Source organism: Eptesicus fuscus, chromosome 6, assembly GCF_027574615.1.
Source record: "Eptesicus fuscus isolate TK198812 chromosome 6, DD_ASM_mEF_20220401, whole genome shotgun sequence".
NCBI lineage: Eukaryota > Metazoa > Chordata > Mammalia > Chiroptera > Vespertilionidae > Eptesicus > Eptesicus fuscus.
Window position 1 is genome coordinate 96,075,159 of NC_072478.1, and position 8,606 is coordinate 96,083,764.

The 8,606-nt window shown below is 37.6% G+C and overlaps 1 long non-coding RNA gene across 1 annotated transcript; it reads left to right on the plus strand.

Annotated features, from left to right (window-relative positions):
* Positions 1-1,857: 1,857 nt before the first annotated feature.
* LOC129149358 (uncharacterized) lies at positions 1,858-6,933 on the plus strand. Its single transcript, XR_008556274.1, has 3 exons — positions 1,858-1,880; positions 6,665-6,687; positions 6,780-6,933. It is a non-coding gene; the product is annotated as an uncharacterized LOC129149358 (long non-coding RNA).
* The last annotated feature ends 1,673 nt before the right edge of the window (positions 6,934-8,606 follow it).

The following is an 8,606-nucleotide window of genomic DNA, read 5'->3' on the forward strand; positions in this document are numbered from 1 at the left end:
TTGTTGAACAAGCTCAGAGTCCAAGACATTTGACCGCACAGGGTACGTTGCCTATTAGTGCATCAGCTTTAGAGATGGTGTCAATTCCATCATTCACTCTTTAGTTTCCAATTAGTTATTTCTTTTATTATTATTGATTTTAGAGAGAGGAAGAGAGAAAGAAACACTGATGTGAGAGGGAAACATTGATCAGTTGCCTCCCGCACACGCCTCAACTGAGGATCAAACCCACAACCTAGGTATGTAACCTGACCGGGAATCAAACCTGACACCTTTTGGTGTGCAGGATGATGCCTACCCATTGAGGAAGATAATGCTCAGGAAACACCTTGAAACCTAGTTACAAAATACTGGTAGTCAGGCAGTCTCACGAAGAAGGATAGAACCACTGATATAGTTCAGTAAACAGAGTCAGATAGCAATACCAGCTATTGAAATTTGGTGGAAGCTGTAAAGTGAGCACTTGAACTTTGCACTGAAACATTATTACTTGCCAAAGGTAGCCAGCCAGGTAACCCAAGCCTAAAGCCTAATGACAAAGTGCCCGCCATAGATTACCAGAATGGTTTAATTTACAGCAAGAGGATCACATATAGACAGAAAGGGGAGCTGTCAGGAGGCTCATAGAGGACCATGGTGGAAGGAGACAACATTAGATCAGAGATTGCTGAGAAAAAGTATTAAGTTGATCAGCCAGCAGCACTAATGGAGGGTCAGAAGGAATTGATGGTGAGTTACTAGCAGGCCCTGAGCACAGCTGGCAGCAGCAGAAAGAGCTGGCAGGGTGAGAGGAAGGGGCAGCTAATCAAACTGTCTAACGGGCTGATTAGACAAGCAGTGGACTCAGACAGCAGGGGTAGGAGATTCAACTGCAGGAGGATCAGAAAGATGGGCAAAGACAAAGCAAGGTCAGTCAAGGGTCTGGGCATGAGGAGAAGCCGACTGGGCAGCAGCAGTCTGACCAGCCAGCTGTGACAGCTCATCACACAGTACCAGAGCCAAGGATAGGAGAAGCAAAGAGGGCTAAGGGGATGGAGCAATTTATAGAGTCCAGAATCTCAGAGCCAGAAAAGCTAATCAAAGCTGACAGCTGCTCCGCAAAGCTGGGGGTGGGGCTAGTAGGGAGTTTGCAGAGTGTGCCTTTGTCCAAGGGTTTATTTTTCACACCACAAACTGAGCATGCTGCTCAGCTGCTTTCTCTACCGTCTCAAGGCTCAGGAGACTGTGATTTTGAAGTCTCCTTGACAAAATAGGGCAGAGGCCACCTGTTTCGGCTCCATCAATATGGCAGCCTGGACCAGGAGCTGAGGTCTGCTCTGGAACCCTGGCCAGCCTGACTCAGCCAAGCAAATAAATATGCAGACATGCCTCTTCTTTCTGTCCTTCTTTCATCATGTATTTTTCCCTCCCCTTTTAAAAACAAAGGTTTAGGTTTATTTTAAACATATCAGAAATGTCTACCTCTTGATATTGAAACTTCAGGTACAGTCAGTCACTCCCCACACTGAAGCACTCTGTTTCCTCCCAAGCACCCCATCAAACCACGATATTTTTTTCTGTTATAATACACATACAGAGACAAACAATTAAATATTTTAAAGTTGCATTCTTGTGAAATGAGTTATACAATATATTTTTCAAAAGCAGAAAATACATATAAAGCTTAAAACCAAAATGTTTCCATATTTTCTTACTGTTGTTTTCTGACTTTCTCCTAACACAGTGTATTACCATCAAAACCCTCCGAAATGTTTAGAAGACCAGGTGTTTTCCTCTCACCCGTGTTTTCCTGGTCTGTGACAACGTGGGAATTCAAAGGCACATAGTAATAACAATAAAAGTTGCCTTTCTTGAGTGCTTACTAGGAAAAATGATGTGAGGTAAGAACTATTCAAATCTCTATTTTATGGGCATGAGGCTCAGAAGGTTAAGAAGTTTAAGCAAACTTACACTCTAGGAAGTGACTTAACTGGAACTCAACTGCTACTCCACCCATGACCTATGTGTTTCCAACAAAATTAAAAGCTATCAGATGAAAACTTGCATAGGATTTTACTACTCTTCCCACTTCTGTTTTCTTTAAGAAATGGACTAAAGAAAGCTTTTTGCCACGGCTTAAACTTTCTGTGCATTACGAAAAGTAGTCTGCATGCATTTAGAATATAGCAGGTGAAATTCTTTCAAGAAGTGAGGTTGCTGTATTTGGAAAGTGTAACAGCAGGTGTGAATGGAATATGTCCTTATCATATCCCTCTTTGACCTCCTGTAGCATCTGGATAAGGATACAAACCAAGAATGCAATTAAATGTGATTTTAATGTATGAAGTAATTTATTCAATATCAAGTGGGCTTGAAACTGCAATAATTAAGACAATGTGGTACCAGAACAAGAATAGAAAGGTTGATTAATGAGCCAAAATAGAAGATTTAGATTTAAATAAGTATATGATTTAAATTAGTTATAAAGGTGACATTTCAGATTGCTAAAGGAAAGATAAACTTCCTAATAGTTCTGGGTTAATTTCCTGACTACTAAAAACAGTAAGATCCTTGAATTACAAAAAATACCTAAATGAATTCCAGCTGGATTGCATTTAAAGTTGGTAAAAACTATGTTAGAATATACCTTAGCCAACATGTACAAAAAAATTATAATATACTTCCCTTTTGACCAAATACTTTTACTATTAGATGATGTTCATCACATCACTGTTTATTCTTACAAAAATCAAAGATTAATGTTGAAATAAATATCAAACAATGAAGAAATCATATAAATAACATACAGAGTACACTTATGAAAATGGGCTACTACATTATCAATACTAATTATTTGTGCTGCAAGACTCATACATTACTTTTGTAACTAGACAATAAGCAAAATTATTATTTAATTAAATATATAAAATATATAAAATATATCCAAATAACTACTATAAACTTCTTGAAGCCAAAAAGGGTACTTTTGCCAGAAGTGAAAATTTTATTCCAAAAGAGGACTAGATTGGTCAGCACTGCAATTCATACTTAGTAGGCACATTAAAAAATATCTGAAGATGTCAATTATCACTCTCCTAAAATCATGGAAAAATATTTTCTAAAATACCAGTAACACTCTGCCATCCAGCACTGTGCTGAGTACATTTTTAGACATGAGTGTAAAAGTCATCTTATCTAGTCATCTTGGATGAGATAATCCTAGAGGTATGCTATGCATGGTAGCAGGAGAAAGAGCGTGGAGGTAGGATGCATATCACATACCATGTACTAAGAACTTAATCTTAGGGACATTGAGGCATGCCTCTGAGAATTAATCCCCTCATCTGTAGAATGCTGTTGACAACCCCTTTTAATCAGAGCTGTAGTAAGGAGTCACTGAAATAATGTTTATGAAACTCTTAGCACATTATCTAGTTCACAGGGGACAATTTGTGTTGTTACTATAAAAAATAAATGGGAAGTATTAAAAATTAAATTATGACCAATAATGACCTACTACAAGCCCAATCATGTAATAGGTGGTTAATAAACAGTAACAAGTTAGGTTACCTTTCCCTCACTGGTAAAAGCAAATTTGACCAAATAGAATAGCTAAAGTTGTCCAATCTCCTTACTAGACTGTGTCTGCTTCGGGTCAGCATATCCCCCTGACAGAGTGCCTAAAACATAATATCTACTACGTTTTTGTACATGTTGAGTACATGTCCCTCTATCTTTATTAACAGAGCATAGAATCAAGATTTTTCTTTATTTATCCTGTAGAAATATCATCAAAGTAAAATACCATATTTTTAAAAAATACTAATTTTCTAAAATTTACTATGTTACTCGACCAGGTCCCAAATTTATTTATTAGTTCAACTTCCAATAAACAGCAAAAGACAGAGCAATGAGAACATCTGTTGGAGACCAGGTGTAAGCTGACCCGAAGGGACCAACAAGAATTAGTCCCTTCCCACACAGTGTCCCCTGACTTGTTTCAATCTAACTTGTTTTGATGGCACATTCCTATTGTCAGCAGATGAGTAGAATAAGAGACCTTTCATAGTTTATCAAAAGTCTGTAAATATTTACCGAGAACTTGGTCTCCTGACTTCTCTTAGAGATTAAGAAGAACAGAGAGTACATTCCTCTTTGTTGACCTCCTATTCTGTATTTGTGTATAAAAGGCAGTGGTAGTCAATAAAAGGAGTCGCAGTCTCTCGAAGACTCACCGCCCTCCCGACCCCGCTGTCCTGTCTTTCTTTCTTTTCTCAATTCCCATCTCCCTACCTCAGCCCGGTTTAACCTGTCAGGCTGGCCCTGACAAACATCTTACTTCGAACTGAGTGAAGAGAACACATATTGGCATCTCAACAAGGGCACAGATTGAATACTTGAACACAAACATTTGAGGATTTTCCCATTAAGCAATTTTCCTCAATTAAATCCATATACACCAAATTGCCATTTACTGAAGGGCAGAACGGCCTAACCAATTTCGCAGAAGTACTTTTTGGTACACAGATTACAACAGAGGACAGCAGATCAATCAAAGATACTGGCTTCTAGGGCAAAGAGAGGTACAGCTGGGACAATAGATTCACTGTAAAAAATGTGAAGAAAAAAAAAAAGTCAAAAAATCCAGAACATTTGTTTCATGCTTTGTATTTTGTTAAATGCCAATTTTTTCATATTTCATCTCTTCAATGTTCTTGTGAAGATGACAATAGCAGTAACAATTCTTATGTTACACTTATCAAAACTCTCTTAACATTGCTTTCCTCATCATTCCATCAAACATTTAGCATAGAAAAATTTTTTTCAAAGAGAGGTATCTGATCAGCTCTTTTAAAATAGTTCAATGCTTTATCATAGTCCCAGAAAAATTATTAGTTTGGTTTGTAAGGTCCCTATCTGACACCATCTATAATAGTCAACTTAGGCTATGTTGTGCTACAATAACAAACAACCTATTAATGAACAAAATATCAGTGTCCTAATAGAGCAAATTTGTATTTTTTTATTTACATGAAGTTTGCCACAATGCCATTCAACCAAACTTCCAGATCAATTGCCCTCCAAATAGTGACCTATATCCAGGCTGCTTAGCTTTGGAGGATTTGCCAATACAATACAAGGTGTCCTCATTCATCACAGAACAAATAGAAAATTGTGCATGAGCTTTAAGTCCCTCAGCCCAAATGCAACATTATTCACAGGAATATGTATATGAGTAAATAAACATTTGAGGAGCAATACTGCCCCCTCCTTACCTTCTTACCTGTTCATCCTTACCTATACCACTCTCCAACCTGCTCTGAGCTCTTAGCTATACATGGTTTCTTCAATAAGCCATGCTCCCCTGTGTGGGGGATATTCTTTCCTATCACATTTATTTTTCCCTCTCCCCAACCCCTCTGCCTAGTTGATTTTCATTTTCTTGTAATATCAGCTAAGCATCACTTTCTCAGGAAACTCTTCCCTAAAAGCCTCCCCATCCACAAATACCATTACAGGTATGTTCCCTTTAGAAGATTTATTATACTGTTCAGATCTTTGTTCCTCAGTCCATTTTACCTAGGCTTGTCTTTTCCACTAGAATGATGACTGCAAGAGATCATGAACGATGTTGAATTTTATCAGCTTTCCCCAGCATATGGAAAATAATTGGTTTGCAATATGAATTCAATAAGTATCTGTTATATGAGTAAATAAATTATGGAGAATTTTATGTTCATAGAGAGAATGAGATATGACTAAATGCACTACTAATTAATGAAAAGCCAAGCCTCATACCTTGGTCTTCTGACTCTAAAGTCTGTTCTTTCTCATGGCTCCCCGTGGGCTAACTTTGGAAATGGGCAGATCCTTGGAAGGAGATGACATCTCCAGAGAGCCTTTACTGTCAGAAAGGAAAAAAGAAGAGACACATTTTCACCATCTGCCTTCACAGAACCCACACTTTCTTGGAACTGGGGATATTTGGGTGTATAAGTTAATTACAAAGTAACCACTGTCAACTTGAAAAAGCAAAGGAAAGTACTATTAATGTCAGCCAAGAGAGCTTTCAGATTTTGAAGACAAAACAATTGCTTGCCCAGTGGCTTCTTTCTATTGTCCCTCCATCTTTATTTTCACACTGTGGGGACAATAAATCCACATTGCCTTGTCATAGCACCCTTTCTAAAAACAGAATTCTGTTTACATGAACACTAGTTATGGTCCCAGCTTGATAGTCAGGCTGCAAACCAGCTCAAGTGAGTGCAAAGCTTTTGCTGTTCCTATGGATTATCTGACATGAGATGAAACTTCACTATGAGATAGTTAAAAAACACTACTTTCTAAAAGTAGATGCATACCCATTGGAAAGAGCATTTACAATATTTTAAAAGTATAAGGAATAAACCAAATTTCATTTGAAATCCTGCCTCCCAAACACCATAACCAGAGTTAACATTTGGACAAATGTCCTTCCATACAGCTATCTCTCAACAAACTGTATCTTTAAGGAGCTAGATGGTTTCAAATGCGCACCCCAAAATGAAATTGTGCAAGGGCCGAAGTAAAGAGCCTTGAGTTTGAATACTAACTCTGCCACCTACCAGCTGTGTGACGTTGGACAATCACTTCAGTTATTAACTTTTACTTTCTCCATTTTCAAAAGTGTATTTTTGTTTTGCAGGATGGTTATGAAGATAAAAGGAGGTAAGTTATGTAAAGTACCAAGGACAGTGCCAGACATACTGAGGCATCTAAGGGGAAAAATAAACGCAGCTTTATTTTCCCGAGGAACATAGGTGGTGATGATCTGAAGCAGAGCTTGCTGCACATAACAATGGGAAAGTGGAAGGTGCAGTGCACAGACATCCTACAGCGAGAAGGCAAGGCCAATGCTTTCACCATCTTTTGTATTAGTATAATGAGTGCTGAGGCTGAGCTGGCTTTTAGACAACGCAGAGGTTTCAGTTTACTGAAATTATCTGGAAAGTAATTCTCTGCCAAAATAAATTGTCTGTATTTATGTGAAGACGAGAACTATCAGTTATTGAGCAAAGTGTGAGGCAAGGGATTATAATGGGTCCTGTACATTCATCATTTTATTGAATCCTCTCAACAATACGAAGAGGCAGTTGCTGTTCGTAACCACATTTTGCATGTTAGAAAACATAGCCCTCGTAAGTTTAGGTGATTTGCCCAAAGACTTACATGTAGTAACAGAGGACCTCAGATATGATTCTAGGTCTGACTGACTACAAATTTGAAATCCTAAATCACCAATGTTTGCCAGGCATTGGAACATCTGCATTAATTTATCAATCCTATAAAAATGTGGTCAGAAGAGAACCGTTACAATTTTTAAAGCAAAATATAATGTCTATACTTCATAGAAAAGGAACCTAAGAAAATAGTGACAATCATACCACACATATAAATTGTATAATATACTCTTTCAAATGTCACATGATTCTTGCAACAACGTTTAAAACTGGAGAGCAGACACTAACTACAATGCCTGTTTTATTTATCAAAGAGGTTAGATCACAGATTCATTTAGTATTAGAAGAAACATCTATACTTCTCATACTTTTAATTCAGTATTATCCTTATAATACTATTTTCTTCTCCTGAGAACAACCTTAAATTAGTTTAAAACTCTTTAAAATACATGTCCTGGAGCAAACAAATTACAGGACATTTTTTATGGTATTTTGTACATTAGCTAAGGAAAGTCTTTGGTGCACTTCAAAAAGTTCTGCCTAGGGACTTAGGAAAATATCCTAAATGAGATTTATGACAAGGCTTATCTGGTGTTGGTGCAAACTTCTGTGATGAAGAAGAACTTTTCCTGCTAATTTTGTAAGATCTATACTCGAAGCTATTATGGACTATTTTTGTGAGAAATCAAAACGACTGCCTTCATCACAATGAATGATATTCGACTTTAGAAAGAAAATGTAATTAACTGACTCACAGTACAATCACTCTAAATTAATCAAGAGTAGACAGACATTAATTTAGAAGGGGAAAATCCATCAAGAGCCAACCAAGTTAAACTGTAGAATCATTAATATCCATTTCACAAGACTGGATGCCATTGGCTCTTGTCAGCCAACAGCCTGGCACAATCACTTTCTCTTCTCTCTGCTGCTGGTCCATGGAAGAACACAGTTTACTGAGTTTGTTTTCTAAAACTTAATGTGCTTCTCATTAAGGGGCTTTGTGGATGGGCATAATGGATTGGTGCTTAAATGAGAGGATTTATTAAAATAAAAATCTTTTCATTAAAAGTATTTAACCTTACTACAGACTTCTATTTTGATCAGGACTCACTTAAACCTCTATGCCCAGCTTGACTTACTGAAATACTAAGAGTTGAGTACAACATTCCAGTAGTGAGGTAGCCTATCCAACCCAGCTTTGTGGAGTAACCATGGTGTAGCTCAAAATAAACCTGGAATAAAATGCACTTCCTACCATACAGAGACAGTAAAGCATCAAACAGACTTTCAAATTACAGGGGGAAAGTTAGGGAGAGGTGGGGGAGTTATGAAATCAAACGAAGGACTTGTATGCATGCATATAAGCATAAACAATGGACGCAAAACTCTGGGGGGTGAGGGCAT